Source organism: Taudactylus pleione, unplaced genomic scaffold (genome assembly GCF_031769625.1).
Source record: "Taudactylus pleione unplaced genomic scaffold, aTauple2 ptg000092l, whole genome shotgun sequence".
NCBI lineage: Eukaryota > Metazoa > Chordata > Amphibia > Anura > Myobatrachidae > Taudactylus > Taudactylus pleione.
The window spans coordinates 11,835,029-11,849,952 of record NW_028284494.1 but is presented as its reverse complement, the minus strand read 5'-3'; positions in this window follow the sequence as shown (position 1 = coordinate 11,849,952).

Here is a 14,924-nt window from a genome sequence, read left to right as displayed (position 1 = left end):
TGGGGGTTACAGCACCCTTTAACGGTCAAGCCAGCCGGCCCTTTACTTATTACAGAGGCGCACGCTTGGCACTACTTTGTTGATGCACGTGCGCCTACTGCGCACACAATTCACAAACACAGAAAATATTTATTTTTTTGGTTTGGACTGGAGTATACTTTGGGGGTTACAGCACCCTTTAACGGTCAAGCCAGCCGGCCCTTTACTTATGACACAGGCGCACGCTTTGCACTACTTTGTTGATGCACGTGCGGCTACTGCGCACACAATTCACAAACACAGAAAATATTTTTTTTTTGGTTTGGACTGGAGTGTACTTTGCGGGTTACAGCACCCTTTAACGGTCAAGCTAGCCGGCCCTTTACTTATGACACAGGCGCACGCTTGGCACTACTTTGTTGATGCAAGTGAGGCTACTGCGCACACAATTCACAAACACAGAAAATATTTTTTTTTTGGTTTGGACTGGAGTGTACTTTGGGGGTTACAGCACCCTTTAATGGTCAAGCCAGCCGGCCCTTTACTTATGACACAGGCGCACGCTTGGCACTACTTTGTTGATGCACATGCGGCTACTGCGCACACAATTCACAAACACAGAAAATATTTTTTTTTTGGTTTGGACTTCAGTATACTTTGGGGGTTACAGCAGCCTTTAACGGTCAAGCCAGCCGGCCCTTTACTTATGACACAGGCGCACGCTTTGCACTACTTTGTTGATGCACGTGTGGCTACTGCGCACACAATTCACAAACACAGAAAATATATATTTTTTGGGTTTGGACTGGAGTGTACTTTGGGGGTTACAGCACCCTTTAACGGTCAAGCCAGCCGGCCCTTTACTTATGACACAGGCGCACGCTTGGCACTACTTTGTTGATGCACGTGCGGCTACTGCGCACACAATTCACAAACACAGAAAATATATATTTTTTTGGTTTGGACTGGAGTGTACTTTGGGGGTTACAGCAGCCTTTAACGGTCAAGCCAGCCGGCCCTTTACTTATGACACAGGCGCACGCTTGGCACTACTTATTTGATGCACGTGCGGCTACTGCGCACACAATTCACAAACACAGAAAATATATTTTTTTTTTGTTTGGACTGGAGTATACTTTGGGGGTTACAGCACCCTTTAACGGTCAAGCCAGCCGGCCCTTTACTTATGACACAGGCGCACGCTTTGCACTACTTTGTTGATGCACGTGCGGCTACTGCGCACACAATTCACAAACACAGAAAATATATTTTTTTTTGGTTTGGACTGGAGTGTACTTTGGGGGTTACAGCACCCTTTAACGGTCAAGCCAGCCGGCCCTTTACTTATGACACAGGCGCACGCTTGGCACTACTTTGTTGATGCACGTGCGGCTACTGCGCACACAATTCACAAACACAGAAAATATATATTTTTTTAGTTTGGAGTGTACTTTGGGGGTTACAGCACCCTTTAACGGTCAAGCCAGCTGGCCCTTTACTTATGACACAGGCGCACGCTTGGCACTACTTTGTTGATGCACGTGCGGCTACTGCGCACACAATTCACAAACACAGAAAATATATATTTTTTTGGTTTGGAGTGTACTTTGGGGGTTACAGCACCCTTTAATGGTCAAGCCAGCTGGCCCTTTACTTATGACACAGGCGCATGCTTGGCACTACTTTGTTGATGCACGTGCGGCTACTGCGCACACAATTCACAAACAAAGAAAATATTTTTTTTTTTGGTTTGGACTGGAGTGTACTTTGGGGGATACATCACCCTTTATTGGTCAAGCTAGCCGGCCCTTTACTTATGACACAGGCGCATGCTTGGCACTACTTTGTTGATGCACGTGCTGCTACTGCGCACACAATTCACAAACACAGAAAATATATTTTTTTTTGGTGTGGACTGGAGTGTACTTTGGGGGTTACAGCACCCATTAACGGTCAAGCCAGCCGGCCCTTTACGTATGACACAGGCGCACACTTGGCACTACTTTGTTGATGGACATGCGGCTACTGCGCACACAATTCACAAACAAAGAAAATAATATTTTTTTTGGTTTGACTGGAGTGTACTTTGGGGGTTACAGCACCCTTTAATGGTCAAGGCCTGCCGGCCCTTTACTTATGACACAGGCGCACGCTTGGCACTACTTTGTTGATGCACGTGCGGCTACTGCGCACACAATTCACAAACACAGAAAATATATTTTTTTTGGTTTGGAGTGTACTTTGGGGGTTACAGCAACCCTTTAATGGTCAAGCCAGCCGGCCCTTTACTTATGACACAGGCGCACGCTTGGCACTACTTTGTTGATGCACGTGAGGCTATTGCGCACACAATTCACAAACCCAGAAAATATTTTTTTTTTTGGTTTGGACTGGAGTGTACTTTGGTGGTTACAGCACCCTTTAATGGTCAAGCCAGCCGGCCCTTTACTTATGACACAGGCGCACGCTTGGCACTACTTTGTTGATGCACGTGAGGCTACAGCGCACACAATTCACAAACACAGAAAATATATTTTTTTTTGGTTTGGACTGAGTGTACTTTGGGGGTTACAGCACCCTTTAATGGTCAAGCCAGCCGGCCCTTTACTTATGACACAGGCGCACGCTTTGCACTACTTTGTTGATGCACGTGCAGCTACTGCGCACACAATTCACAAACACAGAAAATATATATTTTTGGGTTTGGACTGGAGTGTACTTTGGGGGTTACAGCACCCTTTAACGGTCAAGCCAGCCGGCCCTTTACTTATGACACAGGCGCACGCTTGGCACTACTTTGTTGTAGGGATGTGCAGGCTCGGTTCTACTCGGTTCCGTTCGGTTCTTTTTTACCGGATCTTATTGGGTTTCAGCTGTCACGAGTTTTGGATAGCCAATAAGATTCGGTAAAAAGAAACCGAACTGAACCGAGTAGAACCGAGCCTGCACATCCCTACTTTGTTGATGCACGTGCGGCTACTGCGCACACAATTCACAAACACAGAAAATATTTTTTTTTTTGGTTTGGACTGGAGTATACTTTGGGGGTTACAGCACCCTTTAACGGTCAAGCCAGCCGGCCCTTTACTTATGACACAGGCGCACGCTTTGCAATACTTTGTTGATGCACGTGCGGCTACTGCGCACACAATTCACAAACACAGAAAATATATTTTTTTTTGGTTTGGACTGGAGTGTACTTTGGGGGTTACAGCACCCTTTAACGGTCAAGCCAGCCGGCCCTTTACTTATGACACAGGCGCACGCTTGGCACTACTTTGTTGATGCACGTGCGGCTACTGCGCACACAATTCACAAACACAGAAAATATATATTTTTTTGGTTTGGAGTGTACTTTGGGGATTACAGCACCCTTTAACGGTCAAGCCAGCTGGCCCTTTACTTATGACACAGGCGCACGCTTGGCACTACTTTGTTGATGCACGTGCGGTTACTGCGCACACAATTCACAAACACAGAAAATATATATTTTTTTGGTTTGGAGTGTACTTTGGGGGTTACAGCACCCTTTAACGGTCAAGCCAGCTGGCCCTTTACTTATGACACAGGCGCACGCTTGGCACTACTTTGTTGATGCACGTGCGGCTACTGCGCACACAATTCACAAACAAAGAAAATATTATTTTTTTGGTTTGGACTGGAGTGTACTTTGGGGGTTACATCACCCTTTATTGGTCAAGCTAGCCGGCCCTTTACTTATGACACAGGAGCATGCTTGGCACTACTTTGTTGATGCACGTGCGGCTACAGCGCACACAATTCACAAACACAGAAAATATTTTTTTTTTTTGGTGTGGACTGGAGTGTACTTTGGGGGTTACAGCACCCATTAACGGTCAAGCCAGCCGGCCCTTTACGTATGACACAGGCGCACACTTGGCACTACTTTGTTGATGCACGTGCGGCTACTGCGCACACAATTCACAAACAAAGAAAATAATTTTTTTTTTGGTTTGGACTGGAGTGTACTTTGGGGGTTACAGCACCCTTTAATGGTCAAGCCAGCCGGCCCTTTACTTATGACATATGCGCACGCTTGGCACTACTTTGTTGATGCACGTGCGGCTACTGCGCACACAATTCACAAACAAAGAAAATAATTTTTTTTTTGGTTTGGACTGGAGTGTACTGTGGGGGTTACAGCACCCTTTAATGGTCAAGCCAGCCGGCCCTTTACTTATGACACATGCGCACGCTTGGCACTACTTTGTTGATGCACGTGCGGCTACTGCGCACACAATTCACAAACACAGAAAATATATATTTTTTGGGTTTGGAGTGTACTTTGGGGGTTACAGCACCCTTTAACGGTCAAGCAGCCGGCCCTTTACTTATGACACAGGCGCACGCTTGGCACTACTTTGTTGATGCACGTGAGGCTACTGCGCACACAATTCACAAACACAGAAAATATTTTTTTTTTTTGGTTTGGACTGGAGTGTACTTTGGGGGTTACAGCACCCTTTAACGGTCAAGCCAGCTGGCCCTTTACTTATGACACAGGCGCACGCTTGGCACTACTTTGTTGATGCACGTGCGGCTACTGCGCACACAATTCACAAACACAGAAAATATTTTTTTTTTTGGTTTGGACTGGAGTATACTTTGGGGGTTACAGCACCCTTTAACAGTCAAGACAGCCGGCCCTTTACTTATGACACAGGCGCACGCTTTGCACTACTTTGTTGATGCACGTGCGGCTACTGCGCACACAATTCACAAACACAGAAAATATTTTTTTTTTTGTTTGGACTGGAGTGTACTTTGGGGGTTACAGCACCCTTTAACAGTCAAGCCAGCCGGCCCTTTACATATGACACAGGCGCACGCTTGGCACTAATTGTTGTTGCACGTGCGGCTACTGCGCACACAATTCACAAACACAGAAAATATATATTTTTTTGGTTTGGAGTGTACTTTGGGGTTACAGCACCCTTTAACGGTCAAGCCAGCTGGCCCTTTACTTATGACACAGGCGCACGCTTGGCACTACTTTGTTGATGCATGTGCGGCTACTGCGCACACAATTCACAAACACAGAAAATATATATTTTTTTGGTTTGGAGTGTACTTTGGGGGTTACAGCACCCTTTTACGGTCAAGCCAGCTGGCCCTTTACTTATGACACAGGCGCACGCTTGGCACTACTTTGTTGATGCACGTGCGGCTACTGCGCACACAATTCACAAACAAAGAAAATATTTTTTTTTTTGGTTTGGACTGGAGTGTACTTTGGGGGTTACATCACCCTTTATTGGTCAAGCTTGCCGGCCCTTTACTTATGACACAGGCGCATGCTTGGCACTACTTTGTTGATGCACGTGCGGCTACTGCGCACACAATTCACAAACACAGAAAATATTTTTTTTTTGGTGTGGACTAGAGTGCACTTTGGGGGTTACAGCACCAATTAACGGTCAAGCCAGCCGGCCCTTTACTTAAGACACAGGCGCACGCTTGGCACTACTTTGTTGATGCACGTGCGGCTACTGCGCACACAATTCACAAACACAGAAAATATATATTTTTTTGGTTTGGAGTGTACTTTGGGGGTTACAGCACCCTTTAATGGTCAAGCCAGCTGGCCCTTTACTTATGACACAGGCGCACGCTTGGCACTACTTTTTTGATGCACGTGAGGCTATTGCGCACACAATTCACAAACACAGAAAATATTTTTTTTTTTGGTTTGGACTGGAGTGTACTTTGGGGGTTACAGCACCCTTTAATGGTCAAGCCAGCCGGCCCTTTACTTATGACAGAGGCGCACGCTTGGCACTACTTTGTTGATGCACGTGCGGCTACTGCGCACACAATTCACAAACACAGAAAATATTTTTTTTTTGGTTTGGACTGGAGTGTACTTTGGGGGTTACATCACCCTTTAACGGTCAAGCCAGCCGGCCCTTTACTTATGACACAGGCGCACGCTTGGCACTACTTTGTTGATGCACGTGCGGCTACTGCGCACACAATTCACAAACACAGAAAATATATATTTTTTTGGTTTGGAGTGTACTTTGGGGGTTACAGCACCCCTTTAACGGTCAAGCCAGCTGGCCCTTTACTTATGACACAGGCGCACGCTTGGCACTACTTTGTTGATGCACGTGCGGCTACTGCGCACACAATTCACAAACACAGAAAATATATATTTTTTTGGTTTGGAGTGTACTTTGGGGGTTACAGCACCCTTTAACGGTCAAGCCAGTTGGCCCTTTACTTATGACACAGGCGCACGCTTGGCACTACTTTGTTGATGCACGTGCGGCTACTGCACACACAATTCACAAACAAAGAAAATATTTTTTTTTTTGGTTTGGACTGGAGTGTACTTTGGGGGATACATCACCCTTTATTGGTCAAGCTAGCCGGCCCTTTACTTATGACACAGGCGCATGCTTGGCACTACTTTGTTGATGAACGTGCGGCTACTGCGCACACAATTCACAAACACAGAAAATATTATTTTTTTGGTGTGGACTGGAGTGTACTTTGGGGGTTACAGCACCCATTAACGGTCAAGCCAGCCGGCCCTTTACGTATGACACAGGCGCACACTTGGCACTACTTTGTTGATGGACATGCGGCTACTGCGCACACAATTCACAAACAAAGAAAATAATTTTTTTTTTTGGTTTGGACTGGAGTGTACTTTGGGGGTTACAGCACCCTTTAATGGTCAAGCCTGCCGGCCCTTTACTTATGACACAGGCGCACGCTTGGCACTACTTTGTTGATGCACGTGCGGCTACTGCGCACACAATTCACAACACAGAAAATATATATTTTTTTGGTTTGGAGTGTACTTTGGGGGTTACAGCACCCTTTAATGGTCAAGCCAGCCAGCACTTTACTTATGACACAGGCGCACGCTTGGCACTACTTTGTTGATGCACGTGAGGCTATTGCGCACACAATTCACAAACCCAGAAAATATTTTTTTTTTGGTTTGGACTGGAGTGTACTTTGGGGGTTACAGCACCCTTTAATGGTCAAGCCAGCCGGCCCTTTACTTATGACACAGGCGCACGCTTGGCACTACTTTGTTGATGCACGTGAGGCTACAGCGCACACAATTCACAAACACAGAAAATATTTTTTTTTTTGGTTTGGACTGGAGTGTTCTTTGGGGGTTACAGCACCCTTTAATGGTCAAGCCAGCCGGCCCTTTACTTATGACACAGGCGCACGCTTTGCACTACTTTGTTGATGCACGTGCGGCTACTGCGCACACAATTCACAAACACAGAAAATATATATTTTTTGGGTTTGGACTGGAGTGTACTTTGGGGGTTACAGCACCCTTTAACGGTCAAGCCAGCCGGCCCTTTACTTATGACACAGGCGCACGCATGGCACTACTTTGTTGATGCACGTGAGGCTACTGCGCACACAATTCACAAACAAAGAAAATAATTTTTTTTTTGGTTTGGACTGGAGTGTACTTTGGGGGTTACAGCACCCTTTAATGGTCAAGCCAGCCGGCCCTTTACTTATGACACAGGCGCACGCTTGGCACTACTTTGTTGATGCACGTGCGGCTACTGCGCACACAATTCACAAACACAGAAAATATTTATTTTTTTGGTTTGGACTGGAGTATACTTTGGGGGTTACAGCACCCTTTAACGATCAAGCCAGCCGGCCCTTTACTTATGACACAGGCGCACGCTTTGCACTACTTTGTTGATGCACGTGCGGCTACTGCGCACACAATTCACAAACACAGAAAATATTTTTTTTTTTGGTTTGGACTGGAGTGTACTTTGGGGGTTACAGCACCCTTTAACGGTCAAGCCAGCCGGCCCTTTACTTATGACACAGGCGCACGCTTGGCACTACTTTGTTGTTGCACGTGCGGCTACTGCGCACACAATTCACAAACACAGAAAATATATATTTTTTTGGTTTGGAGTGTACTTTGGGGGTTACAGCACCCTTTAACGGTCAAGCCAGCTGGCCCTTTACTTATGACACAGGCGCACACTTGGCACTACTTTGTTGATGCATGTGCGGCTACTGCGCACACAATTCACAAACACAGAAAATATATATTTTTTTGGTTTGGAGTGTACTTTGGGGGTTACAGCACCCTTTTACAGTCAAGCCAGCTGGACCTTTACTTATGACACAGGCGCACGCTTGGCACTACTTTGTTGATGCACGTGCGGCTACTGCGCACACAATTCACAAACAAAGAAAATATTTTTTTTTTGGTTTGGACTGGAGTGTACTTTGGGGGTTACATCACCCTTTATTGGTCAAGCTAGAAGGCCCTTTACTTATGACACAGGCGCATGCTTGGCACTACTTTGTTGATGCACGTGCGGCTACTGCGCACACAATTCACAAACACAGAAAATATTTTTTTTTTTGGTGTGGACTGGAGTGTACTTTGGGGGTTACAGCACCCATTAACGGTCAAGCCAGCCGGCCCTTTATGTATGACACAGGCGCACACTTGGCACTACTTTGTTGATGCACGTGCGGCTACTGCGCACACAATTCACAAACAAAGAAAATAATTTTTTTTTTGGTTTGAACTGGAGTGTACTTTGGGGGTTACAGCACCCTTTAATGGTCCAGCCAGCCGGCCCTTTACTTAAGACACAGGCGCACGCTTGACACTACTTTGTTGATGCACGTGCGGCTACTGCGCACACAATTCACAAACACAGAAAATATATATTTTTTTGGTTTGGAGTGTACTTTTTGGGGTTACAGCACCCTTTAACGGTCAAGCCAGCTGGCCTTTTACTTATGACACAGGCGCACGCTTGGCACTACTTTGTTGATGCACGTGAGGCTACTGCGCACACAATTCACAAACACAGAAAATATTTTTTTTTTGGTTTGGACAGGAGTGTACTTTGGGGGTTACAGCACCCTTTAACGGTCAAGCCAGCCGGCCCTTTACTTATGACAGAGGCGCACGCTTGGCACTACTTTGTTGATGCACGTGCGGCTACTGCGCACACAATTCACAAACACAGAAAATATATATTTTTTTGGTTTGGACTGGAGTTTACTTTGGGGGTTACAGCACCCTTTAACGGTCAAGCTAGCCGGCCATTTACTTATCACACAGGCGCACGCTTGGCACTACTTTGTTGATGCACGTGAGGCTACTGCGCACACAATTCACAAACACAGAAAATATTTTTTTTTTGGTTTGGACTGGAGAGTACTTTGGGGGTTACAGCACCCTTTAACGGTCAAGCCAGCCGGCCCTTTACTTATGACACAGGCGCACGCTTGGCACTACTTTGTTGATGCACGTGCGGCTACTGCGCACACAATTCACAAACACAGAAAATATTTTTTTTTTGGTTTGGACTGGAGTATACTTTGGGGGTTACATCACCCTTTAACGGTCAAGCCAGCCGGCCCTTTACTTATGACACAGGCGCACGCTTTGCACTACTTTGTTGATGCACGTGCAGCTACTGCGCACACAATTCACAAACACAGAAAATATATATTTTTTGGGTTTGGACTGGAGTGTACTTTGGGGGTTACAGCACCCTTTAACGGTCAAGCCAGCTGGCCCTTTACTTATGACACAGGCGCACGCTTGGCACTACTTTGTTGATGCACGTGCGGCTACTGCGCACACAATTCACAAACACAGAAAATATTTTTTTTTTGGTTTGGACTGGAGTGTACTTTGGGGGTTACAGCACCCTTTAATGGTCAAGCCAGCCGGCCCTTTACTTATGACACAGGCGCACGCTTGGCACTTCTTTGTTGATGCACGTGCGGCTACTGCGCACACAATTCACAAACACAGAAAATATTTTTTTTTTTGGTTTGGACTGGAGTGTGCTTTGGGGGTTACAGCACCCTTTAACGGTCAAGCCAGCCGGCCCTTTACTTATGACAGAGGCGCACGCTTGGCACTACTTTGTTGATGCACGTGCGGCTACTGCGCACACAATTCACAAACACAGAAAATATTTTTTTTTTTGGTTTGGACTGGAGTGTACTTTGGGGGTTACATCACCCTTTATTGGTCAAGCTAGCCGGCCCTTTACTTATGACACAGGCGCATGCTTGGCACTACTTTGTTGATGCACGTGCGGCTACTGCACACACTATTCACAAACACAGAAAATATTTTTTTTTTTTTGGTGTGGACTGGAGTGTACTTTGGGGGTTACAGCACCCATTAACGGTCAAGCCAGCCGGCCCTTTACGTATGACACAGGCGCACACTTGGCACTACTTTGTTGATGCACGTGCGGCTACTGCGCACACAATTCACAAACAAAGAAAATAATTTTTTTTTTGGTTTGGACTGGAGTGTACTTTGGGGGTTACAGTACCCTTTAATGGTCAAGCCAGCCGGCCCTTTACTTATGACACAGGCGCACGCTTGACACTACTTTGTTGATGCACGTGCGGCTACTGCGCACACAATTCACAAACACAGAAAATATATATTTTTTGGGTTTGGAGTGTACTTTGGGGGTTACAGCACCCTTTAACGGTCAAGCCAGCCCGCCCTTTACTTATGACACAGGCGCACGCTTGGCACTACTTTGTTGATGCACGTGAGGCTACTGCGCACACAATTCACAAACACAGAAAATATTTTTTTTTTTGGTTTGGACTGGAGTGTACTTTGGGGGATACAGCACCCTTTAACGGTCAAGCCAGCCGGCCCTTTACTTATGACACAGGCGCACGCTTGGCTCTACTTTGTTGATGCACGTGCGGCTACTGCGCACACAATTCACAAACACAGAAAATATATATTATTTTGGTTTGGACTGGAGTATACTTTGGGGGTTACAGCACCCTTTAACGGTCAAGCCAGCCGGCCCTTTACTTATGACACAGGCGCACACTTGGCACTACTTTGTTGATGCACGTGCGGCTACTGCGCACACAATTCACAAACAAAGAAAATAATTTTTTTTTTGGTTTGGTCTGGAGTGTACTTTGGGGGTTACAGCACCCTTTAATGGTCAAGCCAGCCGGCCCTTTACTTATGACATATGCGCACGCTTGGCACTACTTTGTTGATGCACGTGCGGCTACTGCGCACACAATTCACAAACAAAGAAAATAATTTTTTTTTTGGTTTGGACTGGAGTGTACTGTGGGGGTTACAGCACCATTTAATGGTCAAGCCAGCCGGCCCTTTACTTATGACACATGCGCACGCTTGGCACTACTTTGTTGATGCACGTGCGGCTACTGCGCACACAATTCACAAACACAGAAAATATATATTTTTTGGGTTTGGAGTGTACTTTGGGGGTTACAGCACCCTTTAACGGTCAAGCCAGCCGGCCCTTTACTTATGACACAGGCGCACGCTTGGCACTACTTTGTTGATGCACGTGAGGCTACTGCGCACACAATTCACAAACACAGAAAATATTTTTTTTTTTGGTTTGGACTGGAGTGTACTTTGGGGGTTACAGCACCCTTTAACGGTCAAGCCAGCTGGCCCTTTACTTATGACACAGGCGCACGCTTGGCACTACTTTGTTGATGCACGTGCGGCTACTGCGCACACAATTCACAAACACAGAAAATATTTTTTTTTTTGGTTTGGACTGGAGTATACTTTGGGGGTTACAGCACCCTTTAACGGTCAAGCCAGCCGGCCCTTTACTTATGACACAGGCGCACGCTTTGCACTACTTTGTTGATGCACGTGCGGCTACTGCACACACAATTCACAAACACAGAAAATATTTTTTTTTTTGTTTGGACTGGAGTGTACTTTGGGGGTTACAGCACCCTTTAACGGTCAAGCCAGCCGGCCCTTTACATATGACACAGGCGCACGCTTGGCACTAATTTGTTGTTGCACGTGCGGCTACTGCGCACACAATTCACAAACACAGAAAATATATATTTTTTTGGTTTGGAGTGTACTTTGGGGGTTACAGCACCCTTTAACGGTCAAGCCAGCTGGCCCTTTACTTATGACACAGGCGCACGCTTGGCACTACTTTGTTGATGCATGTGCGGCTACTGCGCACACAATTCACAAACACAGAAAATATATATTTTTTTGGTTTGGAGTGTACTTTGGGGGTTACAGCACCCTTTTATGGTCAAGCCAGCTGGCCCTTTACTTATGACACAGGCGCACGCTTGGCACTACTTTGTTGATGCACGTGCGGCTACTGCGCACACAATTCACAAACAAAGAAAATATTTTTTTTTTTGGTTTGGACTGGAGTGTACTTTGGGGGTTACATCACCCTTTATTGGTCAAGCTTGCCGGCCCTTTACTTATGACACAGGCGCATGCTTGGCACTACTTTGTTGATGCACGTGCGGCTACTGCGCACACAATTCACAAACACAGAAAATATTTTTTTTTTTGGTGTGGACTGGAGTGTACTTTGGGGGTTACAGCACCAATTAACGGTCAAGCCAGCCGGCCCTTTACGTATGACACAGGCGCACACTTGGCACTACTTTTTTTGATGCACGTGCGGCTACTGCGCACACAATTCACAAACAAAGAAAATAATTTTTTTTTTGGTTTGGACTGGAGTGTACTTTGGGGGTTACAGCACCCTTTAACGGTCAAGCCAGCCGGCCCTTTACTTATGACAGAGGCGCACGCTTGGCACTACTTTGTTGATGCACGTGCGGCTACTGCGCACACAATTCACAAACACAGAAAATATTTTTTTTTTTGGTTTGGACTGGAGTGTACTTTGGGGGTTACATCCCCCTTTAACGGTCAAGCCAGCCGGCCCTTTACTTATGACACAGGCGCACGCTTGGCACTACTTTGTTGATGCACGTGCGGCTACTGCGCACACAATTCACAAACACAGAAAATATATATTTTTTTGGTTTGGAGTGTACTTTGGGGGTTACAGCACCCTTTAACGGTCAAGCCAGCTGGCCCTTTACTTATGACACAGGCGCACGCTTGGCACTACTTTGTTGATGCACGTGCGGCTACTGCGCACACAATTCACAAACACAGAAAATATATATTTTTTTGGTTTGGAGTGTACTTTGGGGGTTACAGCACCCTTTAACGGTCAAGCCAGCTGGCCCTTTACTTATGACACAGGCGCACGCTTGGCACTACTTTGTTGATGCACGTGCGGCTACTGCACACACAATTCACAAACAAAGAAAATATTTTTTTTTTTGGTTTGGACTGGAGTGTACTTTGGGGGATACATCACCCTTTATTGGTCAAGCTAGCCGGCCCTTTACTTATGACACAGGCGCATGCTTGGCACTACTTTGTTGATGAACGTGCGGCTACTGCGCACACAATTCACAAACACAGAAAATATTTTTTTTTTGGTGTGGACTGGAGTGTACTTTGGGGGTTACAGCACCCATTAACGGTCAAGCCAGCCGGCCCTTTATGTATGACACAGGCGCACACTTGGCACTACTTTGTTGATGGACATGCGGCTACTGCGCACACAATTCACAAACAAAGAAAATAATTTTTTTTTTTGGTTTGGACTGGAGTGTACTTTGGGGGTTACAGCACCCTTTAATGGTCAAGCCTGCCGGCCCTTTACTTATGACACAGGCGCACGCTTGGCACTACTTTGTTGATGCACGTGCGGCTACTGCGCACACAATTCACAAACACAGAAAATATATATTTTTTTGGTTTGGAGTGTACTTTGGGGGTTACAGCACCCTTTAATGGTCAAGCCAGCCAGCACTTTACTTATGACACAGGCGCACGCTTGGCACTACTTTGTTGATGCACGTGAGGCTATTGCGCACACAATTCACAAACCCAGAAAATATTTTTTTTTTTGGTTTGGACTGGAGTGTACTTTGGGGGTTACAGCACCCTTTAATGGTCAAGCCAGCCGGCCCTTTACTTATGACACAGGCGCACGCTTGGCACTACTTTGTTGATGCACGTGAGGCTACAGCGCACACAATTCACAAACACAGAAAATATTTTTTTTTTTGGTTTGGACTGGAGTGTTCTTTGGGGGTTACAGCACCCTTTAATGGTCAAGCCAGCCGGCCCTTTACTTATGACACAGGCGCACGCTTTGCACTACTTTGTTGATGCACGTGCGGCTACTGCGCACACAATTCACAAACACAGAAAATATATATTTTTTTTGGGTTTGGACTGGAGTGTACTTTGGGGGTTACAGCACCCTTTAACGGTCAAGCCAGCCGGCCCTTTACTTATGACACAGGCGCACGCATGGCACTACTTTGTTGATGCACGTGAGGCTACTGCGCACACAATTCACAAACAAAGAAAATAATTTTTTTTTTGGTTTGGACTGGAGTGTACTTTGGGGGTTACAGCACCCTTTAATGGTCAAGCCAGCCGGCCCTTTACTTATGACACAGGCGCACGCTTGGCACTACTTTGTTGATGCACGTGCGGCTACTGCGCACACAATTCACAAACACAGAAAATATTTATTTTTTTGGTTTGGACTGGAGTATACTTTGGGGGTTACAGCACCCTTTAACGATCAAGCCAGCCGGCCCTTTACTTATGACACAGGCGCACGCTTTGCACTACTTTGTTGATGCACGTGCGGCTACTGCGCACACAATTCACAAACACAGAAAATATTTTTTTTTTTGGTTTGGACTGGAGTGTACTTTGGGGGTTACAGCACCCTTTAACAGTCAAGCCAGCCGGCCCTTTACTTATGACACAGGCGCACGCTTGGCACTACTTTGTTGTTGCACGTGCGGCTACTGCGCACACAATTCACAAACACAGAAAATATATATTTTTTTGGTTTGGAGTGTACTTTGGGGGTTACAGCACCCTTTAACGGTCAAGCCAGCTGGCCCTTTACTTATGACACAGGCGCACACTTGGCACTACTTTGTTGATGCATGTGCGGCTACTGCGCACACAATTCACAAACACAGAAAATATATATTTTTTTGGTTTGGAGTGTACTTTGGGGGTTACAGCA